The sequence below is a fragment of the Schistocerca gregaria genome, unplaced genomic scaffold (genome assembly GCF_023897955.1).
Source record: "Schistocerca gregaria isolate iqSchGreg1 unplaced genomic scaffold, iqSchGreg1.2 ptg000359l, whole genome shotgun sequence".
Classification (NCBI taxonomy): domain Eukaryota; kingdom Metazoa; phylum Arthropoda; class Insecta; order Orthoptera; family Acrididae; genus Schistocerca; species Schistocerca gregaria.
The window spans coordinates 717,456-733,337 of NW_026061817.1; the positions used below are offsets into that span (position 1 = coordinate 717,456).

A 15,882-nucleotide genomic window follows, 5' to 3' on the forward strand; every position below is an offset into this window, starting at 1 on the left:
CAGCCGAGCAAAGTCGGGACAAGTCGGGACATACCACAGGATGGTCTGGGTGGTGCAACGACGAAAAAAAAACGTTAATTTAACAGCAGGAGCCCACATAATGATAGGGAAATATTAGCGCCACTTGCGGTGGCCGGGAATCGAACCCGAATCAACTGCTTGGAAGGAAACTATGCTCATAATTACAACACCACTGCAGTGCCGCTGCTCGCAACGCCGCGCTGTGTCGGCTTCCCGCCCGCCGGCAGCGGCCCACGGCTATAGGAGCTGCAGGCGCATTACGAGGTAGGAGGGTGCATCCACACGCATTCGGGCAGCGCCTCCAAGCACGCTACGTCTTTGGGCAAGACTCGTCGCCGCTGACGCAAGGTTACTCACACGATAATGATGAGCGGTCGTTTTAAGGCAGTGTAGTGGAGGACTCCGCGAGTTTAGCCCTTTTTTCGACGTCGCTGGGTGGCAATCCCACTTTCCCTGCCAACAGCTGCTCGTATTGCATGGATAGCTTGTCGAGCATCTGTGGCTCTGTGGTTTGTGTCTCGGTAGCGCAGTAGGTAGTGCCTAAGTCTCATAATGTTAAGGTATGCCGGCACGATAACTCAGCGTGTTCGGTCAGAGGGTTATCTGCTCCCTCTAATGAAGGACTGAGTCAACGATGAACTTGAACGGGCGTCATCGGACGTCCGCCCCCAAACAACTGCAACGAACAAAATGAGAACAACAAAAAAAAAGTGGTAGAATGCTCGGCCACCACGAGGGCGGCCCGGGTTCGATTCCCGGTGGATGCATTATTTTGCTCTTCTATCTACAATGCTGCCACGCGGATTGCTCGCTTGAGATGCGTCAGCCTCAGGACCTTATAGCTGTATAGCTGCGGCTGCAGTTTAATCTAGAGAGTCGGGACAGTACGTGTAGCAAGACAACAGATTGTTCAGAAAGCGCAAAACTGTCTGTCTCTAATATGTGAGGCTTAGCTAGTTTCCTGGGAAGTCGTCTCCCGCGTGCATCGGTAGCGCAGTAGGTAGCGCGTAAGTCTCATAATATTAAGGTCGTGAGTTCGATCCTCACCTGGGGCATTTAATTTTCTGTACATCATGACTGCATTAACGGCGTTGCTGTTGCTAGGGAACGTACTTAACTGTCGTCCGTTATCCACACGGAGTGCACTCCTCAGCGTCAAAATGTTTACTTCCAATTATGACGACGTAACAAGTTTGATATTTCTCCTCCCCTGTTACAAGCAAAATGCGATGCACACAGCAATGGACAGTCAATTTTGAACTGTGCGCCATGCCGGTCTGTAGGCGCAGATATGATCGCAAGCAGAGAACAGCACTGAGTCCAGATTCAGCACAAAATACGAGAAGAGACGGAATAAATCTCACTGTTCTCAAGCAAGTTCTGTGTGGTCTAGTGGTTAGGATACCTGGCTTTCACCCAGGAGGCCCGGGTTCGATTGCCGGTACCGGAACGGAACTGTTTGCGCAAACAACGCTCCATGTTTTGGCCTTCGAACTGTCGGTGGTTGCCCTTCTTCCTTAGCTTCAACCGAACGTAATCGGGGAAAGCAGGCACGTGATGCAGTTACTGTCAGCACCGGAATAAAGGGAGAAGAGGCACTGGTCCGCTGTGGGCTGCTACCAGCGTCAGTGAGAAGTCGGTGGAGTCGCCAGTAGCGCCAGAAGCCTTCACACACGTTCCAGTTAATCACGTTGCTTGAAGCAGCTCCAGCCACAACAAGCCCAAGCCCGAAGAGCTCAGTCGGTAGAGCATTAGGCTTTTAACCTAAGGGTCCAGGGTTCAAGTCCCTGTCCGGGCGAAGATTTTAACGCTTCCGTAATGGCTCGTGTCATAGCGATAGTAGCCCTGCCGTAATCAGTGCACGGTTTTCGTTTCCCGTCAACATTCTGCGCAGACGCAATCGGTTGGGTTTTTCACGTTTCGAGGGGTGCTTCTCCTACAAGCAGTCGTGGCCGAGTGGTTAAGGCGTCTGACTAGAAATCAGATTCCCTCTGGGAGCGTAGGTTCGAGTCCTACCGACTGCGTTGGTTTTTTTTCTTTTTTTGTTTTGGAAGAAGGAGCAGAAAATATCCCGTTTTGGTACCTCGCCACACCTCACCTCTCACAGCCGTTTATAGTGCCTGTCCTTTACATAAGGGCGATTTCCAAGCGTCAGCTTTCGCGTCAGCCGAGCAAAGTCGGGACAAGTCGGGACATACTACAGGATGGTCTGGGTGGTGCAACGACGAAACAAAACCTTAATTTAAAAATCGAAAAAATGGGAAAAATAGGATGAAAAAGCAAAAAGAAGAATATAAAAAAGTCTTACTGAGTGCGTCGGTTTTTTTCTTTTTTTGTTTTGGCAGAAGGAGCAGAAAATATCGCGTTTTGGTACCCGCCACACCTCACCTCTCACAGCCGTCTATAGTGCCTGTCCTTTACATAAGGGCGATTTCCAAGCGTCAGCTTTCGCGTCAGCCGAGCAAAGTCGGGACAAGTCGGGACATACTACAGGATGGTCTGGGTGGTGCAACGACGAAACAAAACCTTAATTTAAAAATCGAAAAAATGGGAAAAATAGGATGAAAAAGCAAAAAGAAGAATATAAAAAAGTCTTACTGAGTGCGTCGGTTTTTTTCTTTTTTTGTTTTGGCAGAAGGAGCAGAAAATATCGCGTTTTGGTACCCGCCACACCTCACCTCTCACAGCCGTCTATAGTGCCTGTCCTTTACATAAGGGCGATTTCCAAGCGTCAGCTTTCGCGTCAGCCGAGCAAAGTCGGGACAAGTCGGGACATACCACAGGATGGTCTGGGTGGTGCAACGACGAAAAAAAAACGTTAATTTAACAGCAGGAGCCCACATAATGATAGGGAAATATTAGCGCCACTTGCGGTGGCCGGGAATCGAACCCGAATCAACTGCTTGGAAGGAAACTATGCTCATAATTACAACACCACTGCAGTGCCGCTGCTCGCAACGCCGCGCTGTGTCGGCTTCCCGCCCGCCGGCAGCGGCCCACGGCTATAGGAGCTGCAGGCGCATTACGAGGTAGGAGGGTGCATCCACACGCATTCGGGCAGCGCCTCCAAGCACGCTACGTCTTTGGGCAAGACTCGTCGCCGCTGACGCAAGGTTACTCACACGATAATGATGAGCGGTCGTTTTAAGGCAGTGTAGTGGAGGACTCCGCGAGTTTAGCCCTTTTTTCGACGTCGCTGGGTGGCAATCCCACTTTCCCTGCCAACAGCTGCTCGTATTGCATGGATAGCTTGTCGAGCATCTGTGGCTCTGTGGTTTGTGTCTCGGTAGCGCAGTAGGTAGTGCCTAAGTCTCATAATGTTAAGGTATGCCGGCACGATAACTCAGCGTGTTCGGTCAGAGGGTTATCTGCTCCCTCTAATGAAGGACTGAGTCAACGATGAACTTGAACGGGCGTCATCGGACGTCCGCCCCCAAACAACTGCAACGAACAAAATGAGAACAACAAAAAAAAAGTGGTAGAATGCTCGGCCACCACGAGGGCGGCCCGGGTTCGATTCCCGGTGGATGCATTATTTTGCTCTTCTATCTACAATGCTGCCACGCGGATTGCTCGCTTGAGATGCGTCAGCCTCAGGACCTTATAGCTGTATAGCTGCGGCTGCAGTTTAATCTAGAGAGTCGGGACAGTACGTGTAGCAAGACAACAGATTGTTCAGAAAGCGCAAACTGTCTGTCTCTAATATGTGAGGCTTAGCTAGTTTCCTGGGAAGTCGTCTCCCGCGTGCATCGGTAGCGCAGTAGGTAGCGCGTAAGTCTCATAATCTTAAGGTCGTGAGTTCGATCCTCACCTGGGGCATTTAATTTTCTGTACATCATGACTGCATTAACGGCGTTGCTGTTGCTAGGGAACGTACTTAACTGTCGTCCGTTATCCACACGGAGTGCACTCCTCAGCGTCAAAATGTTTACTTCCAATTATGACGACGTAACAAGTTTGATATTTCTCCTCCCCTGTTACAAGCAAAATGCGATGCACACAGCAATGGACAGTCAATTTTGAACTGTGCGCCATGCCGGTCTGTAGGCGCAGATATGATCGCAAGCAGAGAACAGCACTGAGTCCAGATTCAGCACAAAATACGAGAAGAGACGGAATAAATCTCACTGTTCTCAAGCAAGTTCTGTGTGGTCTAGTGGTTAGGATACCTGGCTTTCACCCAGGAGGCCCGGGTTCGATTGCCGGTACCGGAACGGAACTGTTTGCGCAAACAACGCTCCATGTTTTGGCCTTCGAACTGTCGGTGGTTGCCCTTCTTCCTTAGCTTCAACCGAACGTAATCGGGGAAAGCAGGCACGTGATGCAGTTACTGTCAGCACCGGAATAAAGGGAGAAGAGGCACTGGTCCGCTGTGGGCTGCTACCAGCGTCAGTGAGAAGTCGGTGGAGTCGCCAGTAGCGCCAGAAGCCTTCACACACGTTCCAGTTAATCACGTTGCTTGAAGCAGCTCCAGCCACAACAAGCCCAAGCCCGAAGAGCTCAGTCGGTAGAGCATTAGGCTTTTAACCTAAGGGTCCAGGGTTCAAGTCCCTGTCCGGGCGAAGATTTTAACGCTTCCGTAATGGCTCGTGTCATAGCGATAGTAGCCCTGCCGTAATCAGTGCACGGTTTTCGTTTCCCGTCAACATTCTGCGCAGACGCAATCGGTTGGGTTTTTCACGTTTCGAGGGGTGCTTCTCCTACAAGCAGTCGTGGCCGAGTGGTTAAGGCGTCTGACTAGAAATCAGATTCCCTCTGGGAGCGTAGGTTCGAGTCCTACCGACTGCGTTGGTTTTTTTTCTTTTTTTGTTTTGGAAGAAGGAGCAGAAAATATCCCGTTTTGGTACCTCGCCACACCTCACCTCTCACAGCCGTTTATAGTGCCTGTCCTTTACATAAGGGCGATTTCCAAGCGTCAGCTTTCGCGTCAGCCGAGCAAAGTCGGGACAAGTCGGGACATACTACAGGATGGTCTGGGTGGTGCAACGACGAAACAAAACCTTAATTTAAAAATCGAAAAAATGGGAAAAATAGGATGAAAAAGCAAAAAGAAGAATATAAAAAAGTCTTACTGAGTGCGTCGGTTTTTTTCTTTTTTTGTTTTGGCAGAAGGAGCAGAAAATATCGCGTTTTGGTACCCGCCACACCTCACCTCTCACAGCCGTCTATAGTGCCTGTCCTTTACATAAGGGCGATTTCCAAGCGTCAGCTTTCGCGTCAGCCGAGCAAAGTCGGGACAAGTCGGGACATACTACAGGATGGTCTGGGTGGTGCAACGACGAAACAAAACCTTAATTTAAAAATCGAAAAAATGGGAAAAATAGGATGAAAAAGCAAAAAGAAGAATATAAAAAAGTCTTACTGAGTGCGTCGGTTTTTTTCTTTTTTTGTTTTGGCAGAAGGAGCAGAAAATATCGCGTTTTGGTACCCGCCACACCTCACCTCTCACAGCCGTCTATAGTGCCTGTCCTTTACATAAGGGCGATTTCCAAGCGTCAGCTTTCGCGTCAGCCGAGCAAAGTCGGGACAAGTCGGGACATACCACAGGATGGTCTGGGTGGTGCAACGACGAAAAAAAAACGTTAATTTAACAGCAGGAGCCCACATAATGATAGGGAAATATTAGCGCCACTTGCGGTGGCCGGGAATCGAACCCGAATCAACTGCTTGGAAGGAAACTATGCTCATAATTACAACACCACTGCAGTGCCGCTGCTCGCAACGCCGCGCTGTGTCGGCTTCCCGCCCGCCGGCAGCGGCCCACGGCTATAGGAGCTGCAGGCGCATTACGAGGTAGGAGGGTGCATCCACACGCATTCGGGCAGCGCCTCCAAGCACGCTACGTCTTTGGGCAAGACTCGTCGCCGCTGACGCAAGGTTACTCACACGATAATGATGAGCGGTCGTTTTAAGGCAGTGTAGTGGAGGACTCCGCGAGTTTAGCCCTTTTTTCGACGTCGCTGGGTGGCAATCCCACTTTCCCTGCCAACAGCTGCTCGTATTGCATGGATAGCTTGTCGAGCATCTGTGGCTCTGTGGTTTGTGTCTCGGTAGCGCAGTAGGTAGTGCCTAAGTCTCATAATGTTAAGGTATGCCGGCACGATAACTCAGCGTGTTCGGTCAGAGGGTTATCTGCTCCCTCTAATGAAGGACTGAGTCAACGATGAACTTGAACGGGCGTCATCGGACGTCCGCCCCCAAACAACTGCAACGAACAAAATGAGAACAACAAAAAAAAAGTGGTAGAATGCTCGGCCACCACGAGGGCGGCCCGGGTTCGATTCCCGGTGGATGCATTATTTTGCTCTTCTATCTACAATGCTGCCACGCGGATTGCTCGCTTGAGATGCGTCAGCCTCAGGACCTTATAGCTGTATAGCTGCGGCTGCAGTTTAATCTAGAGAGTCGGGACAGTACGTGTAGCAAGACAACAGATTGTTCAGAAAGCGCAAACTGTCTGTCTCTAATATGTGAGGCTTAGCTAGTTTCCTGGGAAGTCGTCTCCCGCGTGCATCGGTAGCGCAGTAGGTAGCGCGTAAGTCTCATAATCTTAAGGTCGTGAGTTCGATCCTCACCTGGGGCATTTAATTTTCTGTACATCATGACTGCATTAACGGCGTTGCTGTTGCTAGGGAACGTACTTAACTGTCGTCCGTTATCCACACGGAGTGCACTCCTCAGCGTCAAAATGTTTACTTCCAATTATGACGACGTAACAAGTTTGATATTTCTCCTCCCCTGTTACAAGCAAAATGCGATGCACACAGCAATGGACAGTCAATTTTGAACTGTGCGCCATGCCGGTCTGTAGGCGCAGATATGATCGCAAGCAGAGAACAGCACTGAGTCCAGATTCAGCACAAAATACGAGAAGAGACGGAATAAATCTCACTGTTCTCAAGCAAGTTCTGTGTGGTCTAGTGGTTAGGATACCTGGCTTTCACCCAGGAGGCCCGGGTTCGATTGCCGGTACCGGAACGGAACTGTTTGCGCAAACAACGCTCCATGTTTTGGCCTTCGAACTGTCGGTGGTTGCCCTTCTTCCTTAGCTTCAACCGAACGTAATCGGGGAAAGCAGGCACGTGATGCAGTTACTGTCAGCACCGGAATAAAGGGAGAAGAGGCACTGGTCCGCTGTGGGCTGCTACCAGCGTCAGTGAGAAGTCGGTGGAGTCGCCAGTAGCGCCAGAAGCCTTCACACACGTTCCAGTTAATCACGTTGCTTGAAGCAGCTCCAGCCACAACAAGCCCAAGCCCGAAGAGCTCAGTCGGTAGAGCATTAGGCTTTTAACCTAAGGGTCCAGGGTTCAAGTCCCTGTCCGGGCGAAGATTTTAACGCTTCCGTAATGGCTCGTGTCATAGCGATAGTAGCCCTGCCGTAATCAGTGCACGGTTTTCGTTTCCCGTCAACATTCTGCGCAGACGCAATCGGTTGGGTTTTTCACGTTTCGAGGGGTGCTTCTCCTACAAGCAGTCGTGGCCGAGTGGTTAAGGCGTCTGACTAGAAATCAGATTCCCTCTGGGAGCGTAGGTTCGAGTCCTACCGACTGCGTTGGTTTTTTTCTTTTTTTGTTTTGGAAGAAGGAGCAGAAAATATCCCGTTTTGGTACCTCGCCACACCTCACCTCTCACAGCCGTTTATAGTGCCTGTCCTTTACATAAGGGCGATTTCCAAGCGTCAGCTTTCGCGTCAGCCGAGCAAAGTCGGGACAAGTCGGGACATACTACAGGATGGTCTGGGTGGTGCAACGACGAAACAAAACCTTAATTTAAAAATCGAAAAAATGGGAAAAATAGGATGAAAAAGCAAAAAGAAGAATATAAAAAAGTCTTACTGAGTGCGTCGGTTTTTTTCTTTTTTTGTTTTGGCAGAAGGAGCAGAAAATATCGCGTTTTGGTACCCGCCACACCTCACCTCTCACAGCCGTCTATAGTGCCTGTCCTTTACATAAGGGCGATTTCCAAGCGTCAGCTTTCGCGTCAGCCGAGCAAAGTCGGGACAAGTCGGGACATACCACAGGATGGTCTGGGTGGTGCAACGACGAAAAAAAAACGTTAATTTAACAGCAGGAGCCCACATAATGATAGGGAAATATTAGCGCCACTTGCGGTGGCCGGGAATCGAACCCGAATCAACTGCTTGGAAGGAAACTATGCTCATAATTACAACACCACTGCAGTGCCGCTGCTCGCAACGCCGCGCTGTGTCGGCTTCCCGCCCGCCGGCAGCGGCCCACGGCTATAGCAGCTGCAGGCGCATTACGAGGTAGGAGGGTGCATCCACACGCATTCGGGCAGCGCCTCCAAGCACGCTACGTCTTTGGGCAAGACTCGTCGCCGCTGACGCAAGGTTACTCACACGATAATGATGAGCGGTCGTTTTAAGGCAGTGTAGTGGAGGACTCCGCGAGTTTAGCCCTTTTTTCGACGTCGCTGGGTGGCAATCCCACTTTCCCTGCCAACAGCTGCTCGTATTGCATGGATAGCTTGTCGAGCATCTGTGGCTCTGTGGTTTGTGTCTCGGTAGCGCAGTAGGTAGTGCCTAAGTCTCATAATGTTAAGGTATGCCGGCACGATAACTCAGCGTGTTCGGTCAGAGGGTTATCTGCTCCCTCTAATGAAGGACTGAGTCAACGATGAACTTGAACGGGCGTCATCGGACGTCCGCCCCCAAACAACTGCAACGAACAAAATGAGAACAACAAAAAAAAAGTGGTAGAATGCTCGGCCACCACGAGGGCGGCCCGGGTTCGATTCCCGGTGGATGCATTATTTTGCTCTTCTATCTACAATGCTGCCACGCGGATTGCTCGCTTGAGATGCGTCAGCCTCAGGACCTTATAGCTGTATAGCTGCGGCTGCAGTTTAATCTAGAGAGTCGGGACAGTACGTGTAGCAAGACAACAGATTGTTCAGAAAGCGCAAAACTGTCTGTCTCTAATATGTGAGGCTTAGCTAGTTTCCTGGGAAGTCGTCTCCCGCGTGCATCGGTAGCGCAGTAGGTAGCGCGTAAGTCTCATAATCTTAAGGTCGTGAGTTCGATCCTCACCTGGGGCATTTAATTTTCTGTACATCATGACTGCATTAACGGCGTTGCTGTTGCTAGGGAACGTACTTAACTGTCGTCCGTTATCCACACGGAGTGCACTCCTCAGCGTCAAAATGTTTACTTCCAATTATGACGACGTAACAAGTTTGATATTTCTCCTCCCCTGTTACAAGCAAAATGCGATGCACACAGCAATGGACAGTCAATTTTGAACTGTGCGCCATGCCGGTCTGTAGGCGCAGATATGATCGCAAGCAGAGAACAGCACTGAGTCCAGATTCAGCACAAAATACGAGAAGAGACGGAATAAATCTCACTGTTCTCAAGCAAGTTCTGTGTGGTCTAGTGGTTAGGATACCTGGCTTTCACCCAGGAGGCCCGGGTTCGATTGCCGGTACCGGAACGGAACTGTTTGCGCAAACAACGCTCCATGTTTTGGCCTTCGAACTGTCGGTGGTTGCCCTTCTTCCTTAGCTTCAACCGAACGTAATCGGGGAAAGCAGGCACGTGATGCAGTTACTGTCAGCACCGGAATAAAGGGAGAAGAGGCACTGGTCCGCTGTGGGCTGCTACCAGCGTCAGTGAGAAGTCGGTGGAGTCGCCAGTAGCGCCAGAAGCCTTCACACACGTTCCAGTTAATCACGTTGCTTGAAGCAGCTCCAGCCACAACAAGCCCAAGCCCGAAGAGCTCAGTCGGTAGAGCATTAGGCTTTTAACCTAAGGGTCCAGGGTTCAAGTCCCTGTCCGGGCGAAGATTTTAACGCTTCCGTAATGGCTCGTGTCATAGCGATAGTAGCCCTGCCGTAATCAGTGCACGGTTTTCGTTTCCCGTCAACATTCTGCGCAGACGCAATCGGTTGGGTTTTTCACGTTTCGAGGGGTGCTTCTCGTACAAGCAGTCGTGGCCGAGTGGTTAAGGCGTCTGACTAGAAATCAGATTCCCTCTGGGAGCGTAGGTTCGAGTCCTACCGACTGCGTTGGTTTTTTTTCTTTTTTTGTTTTGGAAGAAGGAGCAGAAAATATCCCGTTTTGATACCTCGCCACACCTCACCTCTCACAGCCGTTTATAGTGCCTGTCCTTTACATAAGGGCGATTTCCAAGCGTCAGCTTTCGCGTCAGCCGAGCAAAGTCGGGACAAGTCGGGACATACTACAGGATGGTCTGGGTGGTGCAACGACGAAACAAAACCTTAATTTAAAAATCGAAAAAATGGGAAAAATAGGATGAAAAAGCAAAAAGAAGAATATAAAAAAGTCTTACTGAGTGCGTCGGTTTTTTTCTTTTTTTGTTTTGGCAGAAGGAGCAGAAAATATCGCGTTTTGGTACCCGCCACACCTCACCTCTCACAGCCGTCTATAGTGCCTGTCCTTTACATAAGGGCGATTTCCAAGCGTCAGCTTTCGCGTCAGCCGAGCAAAGTCGGGACAAGTCGGGACATACCACAGGATGGTCTGGGTGGTGCAACGACGAAAAAAAAACGTTAATTTAACAGCAGGAGCCCACATAATGATAGGGAAATATTAGCGCCACTTGCGGTGGCCGGGAATCGAACCCGAATCAACTGCTTGGAAGGAAACTATGCTCATAATTACAACACCACTGCAGTGCCGCTGCTCGCAACGCCGCGCTGTGTCGGCTTCCCGCCCGCCGGCAGCGGCCCACGGCTATAGCAGCTGCAGGCGCATTACGAGGTAGGAGGGTGCATCCACACGCATTCGGGCAGCGCCTCCAAGCACGCTACGTCTTTGGGCAAGACTCGTCGCCGCTGACGCAAGGTTACTCACACGATAATGATGAGCGGTCGTTTTAAGGCAGTGTAGTGGAGGACTCCGCGAGTTTAGCCCTTTTTTCGACGTCGCTGGGTGGCAATCCCACTTTCCCTGCCAACAGCTGCTCGTATTGCATGGATAGCTTGTCGAGCATCTGTGGCTCTGTGGTTTGTGTCTCGGTAGCGCAGTAGGTAGTGCCTAAGTCTCATAATGTTAAGGTATGCCGGCACGATAACTCAGCGTGTTCGGTCAGAGGGTTATCTGCTCCCTCTAATGAAGGACTGAGTCAACGATGAACTTGAACGGGCGTCATCGGACGTCCGCCCCCAAACAACTGCAACGAACAAAATGAGAACAACAAAAAAAAAGTGGTAGAATGCTCGGCCACCACGAGGGCGGCCCGGGTTCGATTCCCGGTGGATGCATTATTTTGCTCTTCTATCTACAATGCTGCCACGCGGATTGCTCGCTTGAGATGCGTCAGCCTCAGGACCTTATAGCTGTATAGCTGCGGCTGCAGTTTAATCTAGAGAGTCGGGACAGTACGTGTAGCAAGACAACAGATTGTTCAGAAAGCGCAAAACTGTCTGTCTCTAATATGTGAGGCTTAGCTAGTTTCCTGGGAAGTCGTCTCCCGCGTGCATCGGTAGCGCAGTAGGTAGCGCGTAAGTCTCATAATCTTAAGGTCGTGAGTTCGATCCTCACCTGGGGCATTTAATTTTCTGTACATCATGACTGCATTAACGGCGTTGCTGTTGCTAGGGAACGTACTTAACTGTCGTCCGTTATCCACACGGAGTGCACTCCTCAGCGTCAAAATGTTTACTTCCAATTATGACGACGTAACAAGTTTGATATTTCTCCTCCCCTGTTACAAGCAAAATGCGATGCACACAGCAATGGACAGTCAATTTTGAACTGTGCGCCATGCCGGTCTGTAGGCGCAGATATGATCGCAAGCAGAGAACAGCACTGAGTCCAGATTCAGCACAAAATACGAGAAGAGACGGAATAAATCTCACTGTTCTCAAGCAAGTTCTGTGTGGTCTAGTGGTTAGGATACCTGGCTTTCACCCAGGAGGCCCGGGTTCGATTGCCGGTACCGGAACGGAACTGTTTGCGCAAACAACGCTCCATGTTTTGGCCTTCGAACTGTCGGTGGTTGCCCTTCTTCCTTAGCTTCAACCGAACGTAATCGGGGAAAGCAGGCACGTGATGCAGTTACTGTCAGCACCGGAATAAAGGGAGAAGAGGCACTGGTCCGCTGTGGGCTGCTACCAGCGTCAGTGAGAAGTCGGTGGAGTCGCCAGTAGCGCCAGAAGCCTTCACACACGTTCCAGTTAATCACGTTGCTTGAAGCAGCTCCAGCCACAACAAGCCCAAGCCCGAAGAGCTCAGTCGGTAGAGCATTAGGCTTTTAACCTAAGGGTCCAGGGTTCAAGTCCCTGTCCGGGCGAAGATTTTAACGCTTCCGTAATGGCTCGTGTCATAGCGATAGTAGCCCTGCCGTAATCAGTGCACGGTTTTCGTTTCCCGTCAACATTCTGCGCAGACGCAATCGGTTGGGTTTTTCACGTTTCGAGGGGTGCTTCTCGTACAAGCAGTCGTGGCCGAGTGGTTAAGGCGTCTGACTAGAAATCAGATTCCCTCTGGGAGCGTAGGTTCGAGTCCTACCGACTGCGTTGGTTTTTTTTCTTTTTTTGTTTTGGAAGAAGGAGCAGAAAATATCCCGTTTTGATACCTCGCCACACCTCACCTCTCACAGCCGTTTATAGTGCCTGTCCTTTACATAAGGGCGATTTCCAAGCGTCAGCTTTCGCGTCAGCCGAGCAAAGTCGGGACAAGTCGGGACATACTACAGGATGGTCTGGGTGGTGCAACGACGAAACAAAACCTTAATTTAAAAATCGAAAAAATGGGAAAAATAGGATGAAAAAGCAAAAAGAAGAATATAAAAAAGTCTTACTGAGTGCGTCGGTTTTTTTCTTTTTTTGTTTTGGCAGAAGGAGCAGAAAATATCGCGTTTTGGTACCCGCCACACCTCACCTCTCACAGCCGTCTATAGTGCCTGTCCTTTACATAAGGGCGATTTCCAAGCGTCAGCTTTCGCGTCAGCCGAGCAAAGTCGGGACAAGTCGGGACATACCACAGGATGGTCTGGGTGGTGCAACGACGAAAAAAAAACGTTAATTTAACAGCAGGAGCCCACATAATGATAGGGAAATATTAGCGCCACTTGCGGTGGCCGGGAATCGAACCCGAATCAACTGCTTGGAAGGAAACTATGCTCATAATTACAACACCACTGCAGTGCCGCTGCTCGCAACGCCGCGCTGTGTCGGCTTCCCGCCCGCCGGCAGCGGCCCACGGCTATAGGAGCTGCAGGCGCATTACGAGGTAGGAGGGTGCATCCACACGCATTCGGGCAGCGCCTCCAAGCACGCTACGTCTTTGGGCAAGACTCGTCGCCGCTGACGCAAGGTTACTCACACGATAATGATGAGCGGTCGTTTTAAGGCAGTGTAGTGGAGGACTCCGCGAGTTTAGCCCTTTTTTCGACGTCGCTGGGTGGCAATCCCACTTTCCCTGCCAACAGCTGCTCGTATTGCATGGATAGCTTGTCGAGCATCTGTGGCTCTGTGGTTTGTGTCTCGGTAGCGCAGTAGGTAGTGCCTAAGTCTCATAATGTTAAGGTATGCCGGCACGATAACTCAGCGTGTTCGGTCAGAGGGTTATCTGCTCCCTCTAATGAAGGACTGAGTCAACGATGAACTTGAACGGGCGTCATCGGACGTCCGCCCCCAAACAACTGCAACGAACAAAATGAGAACAACAAAAAAAAAGTGGTAGAATGCTCGGCCACCACGAGGGCGGCCCGGGTTCGATTCCCGGTGGATGCATTATTTTGCTCTTCTATCTACAATGCTGCCACGCGGATTGCTCGCTTGAGATGCGTCAGCCTCAGGACCTTATAGCTGTATAGCTGCGGCTGCAGTTTAATCTAGAGAGTCGGGACAGTACGTGTAGCAAGACAACAGATTGTTCAGAAAGCGCAAACTGTCTGTCTCTAATATGTGAGGCTTAGCTAGTTTCCTGGGAAGTCGTCTCCCGCGTGCATCGGTAGCGCAGTAGGTAGCGCGTAAGTCTCATAATCTTAAGGTCGTGAGTTCGATCCTCACCTGGGGCATTTAATTTTCTGTACATCATGACTGCATTAACGGCGTTGCTGTTGCTAGGGAACGTACTTAACTGTCGTCCGTTATCCACACGGAGTGCACTCCTCAGCGTCAAAATGTTTACTTCCAATTATGACGACGTAACAAGTTTGATATTTCTCCTCCCCTGTTACAAGCAAAATGCGATGCACACAGCAATGGACAGTCAATTTTGAACTGTGCGCCATGCCGGTCTGTAGGCGCAGATATGATCGCAAGCAGAGAACAGCACTGAGTCCAGATTCAGCACAAAATACGAGAAGAGACGGAATAAATCTCACTGTTCTCAAGCAAGTTCTGTGTGGTCTAGTGGTTAGGATACCTGGCTTTCACCCAGGAGGCCCGGGTTCGATTGCCGGTACCGGAACGGAACTGTTTGCGCAAACAACGCTCCATGTTTTGGCCTTCGAACTGTCGGTGGTTGCCCTTCTTCCTTAGCTTCAACCGAACGTAATCGGGGAAAGCAGGCACGTGATGCAGTTACTGTCAGCACCGGAATAAAGGGAGAAGAGGCACTGGTCCGCTGTGGGCTGCTACCAGCGTCAGTGAGAAGTCGGTGGAGTCGCCAGTAGCGCCAGAAGCCTTCACACACGTTCCAGTTAATCACGTTGCTTGAAGCAGCTCCAGCCACAACAAGCCCAAGCCCGAAGAGCTCAGTCGGTAGAGCATTAGGCTTTTAACCTAAGGGTCCAGGGTTCAAGTCCCTGTCCGGGCGAAGATTTTAACGCTTCCGTAATGGCTCGTGTCATAGCGATAGTAGCCCTGCCGTAATCAGTGCACGGTTTTCGTTTCCCGTCAACATTCTGCGCAGACGCAATCGGTTGGGTTTTTCACGTTTCGAGGGGTGCTTCTCCTACAAGCAGTCGTGGCCGAGTGGTTAAGGCGTCTGACTAGAAATCAGATTCCCTCTGGGAGCGTAGGTTCGAGTCCTACCGACTGCGTTGGTTTTTTTTCTTTTTTTGTTTTGGAAGAAGGAGCAGAAAATATCCCGTTTTGGTACCTCGCCACACCTCACCTCTCACAGCCGTTTATAGTGCCTGTCCTTTACATAAGGGCGATTTCCAAGCGTCAGCTTTCGCGTCAGCCGAGCAAAGTCGGGACAAGTCGGGACATACTACAGGATGGTCTGGGTGGTGCAACGACGAAACAAAACCTTAATTTAAAAATCGAAAAAATGGGAAAAATAGGATGAAAAAGCAAAAAGAAGAATATAAAAAAGTCTTACTGAGTGCGTCGGTTTTTTTCTTTTTTTGTTTTGGCAGAAGGAGCAGAAAATATCGCGTTTTGGTACCCGCCACACCTCACCTCTCACAGCCGTCTATAGTGCCTGTCCTTTACATAAGGGCGATTTCCAAGCGTCAGCTTTCGCGTCAGCCGAGCAAAGTCGGGACAAGTCGGGACATACCACAGGATGGTCTGGGTGGTGCAACGACGAAAAAAAAACGTTAATTTAACAGCAGGAGCCCACATAATGATAGGGAAATATTAGCGCCACTTGCGGTGGCCGGGAATCGAACCCGAATCAACTGCTTGGAAGGAAACTATGCTCATAATTACAACACCACTGCAGTGCCGCTGCTCGCAACGCCGCGCTGTGTCGGCTTCCCGCCCGCCGGCAGCGGCCCACGGCTATAGGAGCTGCAGGCGCATTACGAGGTAGGAGGGTGCATCCACACGCATTCGGGCAGCGCCTCCAAGCACGCTACGTCTTTGGGCAAGACTCGTCGCCGCTGACGCAAGGTTACTCACACGATAATGATGAGCGGTCGTTTTAAGGCAGTGTAGTGGAGGACTCCGCGAGTTTAGCCCTTTTTTCGACGTCGCTGG

General features: G+C 50.5%; 24 non-coding genes across 24 annotated transcripts; all 24 read left to right on the plus strand.

The window, feature by feature from the left end:
* The first annotated feature begins 1,003 nt into the window (after positions 1–1,003).
* Trnam-cau (transfer RNA methionine (anticodon CAU)) lies at positions 1,004–1,076 on the plus strand. The gene has a single exon. It is a non-coding gene; the product is annotated as a tRNA-Met (tRNA).
* Positions 1,077–1,399: 323 nt separating this feature from the next.
* On the plus strand, positions 1,400–1,471 carry Trnae-uuc (transfer RNA glutamic acid (anticodon UUC)). The gene has a single exon. It is a non-coding gene; the product is annotated as a tRNA-Glu (tRNA).
* Positions 1,472–1,746: 275 nt separating this feature from the next.
* Positions 1,747–1,819, plus strand: Trnak-uuu (transfer RNA lysine (anticodon UUU)). The gene has a single exon. It is a non-coding gene; the product is annotated as a tRNA-Lys (tRNA).
* A 144-nt stretch (positions 1,820–1,963) lies between these two features.
* Trnas-aga (transfer RNA serine (anticodon AGA)) lies at positions 1,964–2,045 on the plus strand. Its single transcript has one exon. It is a non-coding gene; the product is annotated as a tRNA-Ser (tRNA).
* Positions 2,046–3,767: 1,722 nt separating this feature from the next.
* On the plus strand, positions 3,768–3,840 carry Trnam-cau (transfer RNA methionine (anticodon CAU)). The gene has a single exon. It is a non-coding gene; the product is annotated as a tRNA-Met (tRNA).
* A 323-nt stretch (positions 3,841–4,163) lies between these two features.
* On the plus strand, positions 4,164–4,235 carry Trnae-uuc (transfer RNA glutamic acid (anticodon UUC)). Its single transcript has one exon. It is a non-coding gene; the product is annotated as a tRNA-Glu (tRNA).
* Positions 4,236–4,510: 275 nt separating this feature from the next.
* On the plus strand, positions 4,511–4,583 carry Trnak-uuu (transfer RNA lysine (anticodon UUU)). The gene has a single exon. It is a non-coding gene; the product is annotated as a tRNA-Lys (tRNA).
* Positions 4,584–4,727: 144 nt separating this feature from the next.
* On the plus strand, positions 4,728–4,809 carry Trnas-aga (transfer RNA serine (anticodon AGA)). The gene has a single exon. It is a non-coding gene; the product is annotated as a tRNA-Ser (tRNA).
* Positions 4,810–6,531: 1,722 nt separating this feature from the next.
* Positions 6,532–6,604, plus strand: Trnam-cau (transfer RNA methionine (anticodon CAU)). The gene has a single exon. It is a non-coding gene; the product is annotated as a tRNA-Met (tRNA).
* A 323-nt stretch (positions 6,605–6,927) lies between these two features.
* Positions 6,928–6,999, plus strand: Trnae-uuc (transfer RNA glutamic acid (anticodon UUC)). The gene has a single exon. It is a non-coding gene; the product is annotated as a tRNA-Glu (tRNA).
* Positions 7,000–7,274: 275 nt separating this feature from the next.
* Positions 7,275–7,347, plus strand: Trnak-uuu (transfer RNA lysine (anticodon UUU)). Its single transcript has one exon. It is a non-coding gene; the product is annotated as a tRNA-Lys (tRNA).
* A 144-nt stretch (positions 7,348–7,491) lies between these two features.
* Positions 7,492–7,573, plus strand: Trnas-aga (transfer RNA serine (anticodon AGA)). The gene has a single exon. It is a non-coding gene; the product is annotated as a tRNA-Ser (tRNA).
* Positions 7,574–9,005: 1,432 nt separating this feature from the next.
* On the plus strand, positions 9,006–9,078 carry Trnam-cau (transfer RNA methionine (anticodon CAU)). The gene has a single exon. It is a non-coding gene; the product is annotated as a tRNA-Met (tRNA).
* Positions 9,079–9,401: 323 nt separating this feature from the next.
* On the plus strand, positions 9,402–9,473 carry Trnae-uuc (transfer RNA glutamic acid (anticodon UUC)). Its single transcript has one exon. It is a non-coding gene; the product is annotated as a tRNA-Glu (tRNA).
* Positions 9,474–9,748: 275 nt separating this feature from the next.
* Trnak-uuu (transfer RNA lysine (anticodon UUU)) lies at positions 9,749–9,821 on the plus strand. Its single transcript has one exon. It is a non-coding gene; the product is annotated as a tRNA-Lys (tRNA).
* Positions 9,822–9,965: 144 nt separating this feature from the next.
* Trnas-aga (transfer RNA serine (anticodon AGA)) lies at positions 9,966–10,047 on the plus strand. Its single transcript has one exon. It is a non-coding gene; the product is annotated as a tRNA-Ser (tRNA).
* Positions 10,048–11,480: 1,433 nt separating this feature from the next.
* On the plus strand, positions 11,481–11,553 carry Trnam-cau (transfer RNA methionine (anticodon CAU)). Its single transcript has one exon. It is a non-coding gene; the product is annotated as a tRNA-Met (tRNA).
* A 323-nt stretch (positions 11,554–11,876) lies between these two features.
* Positions 11,877–11,948, plus strand: Trnae-uuc (transfer RNA glutamic acid (anticodon UUC)). The gene has a single exon. It is a non-coding gene; the product is annotated as a tRNA-Glu (tRNA).
* A 275-nt stretch (positions 11,949–12,223) lies between these two features.
* Trnak-uuu (transfer RNA lysine (anticodon UUU)) lies at positions 12,224–12,296 on the plus strand. Its single transcript has one exon. It is a non-coding gene; the product is annotated as a tRNA-Lys (tRNA).
* A 144-nt stretch (positions 12,297–12,440) lies between these two features.
* Positions 12,441–12,522, plus strand: Trnas-aga (transfer RNA serine (anticodon AGA)). The gene has a single exon. It is a non-coding gene; the product is annotated as a tRNA-Ser (tRNA).
* Positions 12,523–13,954: 1,432 nt separating this feature from the next.
* Trnam-cau (transfer RNA methionine (anticodon CAU)) lies at positions 13,955–14,027 on the plus strand. Its single transcript has one exon. It is a non-coding gene; the product is annotated as a tRNA-Met (tRNA).
* A 323-nt stretch (positions 14,028–14,350) lies between these two features.
* Positions 14,351–14,422, plus strand: Trnae-uuc (transfer RNA glutamic acid (anticodon UUC)). The gene has a single exon. It is a non-coding gene; the product is annotated as a tRNA-Glu (tRNA).
* A 275-nt stretch (positions 14,423–14,697) lies between these two features.
* On the plus strand, positions 14,698–14,770 carry Trnak-uuu (transfer RNA lysine (anticodon UUU)). The gene has a single exon. It is a non-coding gene; the product is annotated as a tRNA-Lys (tRNA).
* Positions 14,771–14,914: 144 nt separating this feature from the next.
* Positions 14,915–14,996, plus strand: Trnas-aga (transfer RNA serine (anticodon AGA)). The gene has a single exon. It is a non-coding gene; the product is annotated as a tRNA-Ser (tRNA).
* Positions 14,997–15,882: the final 886 nt, after the last annotated feature.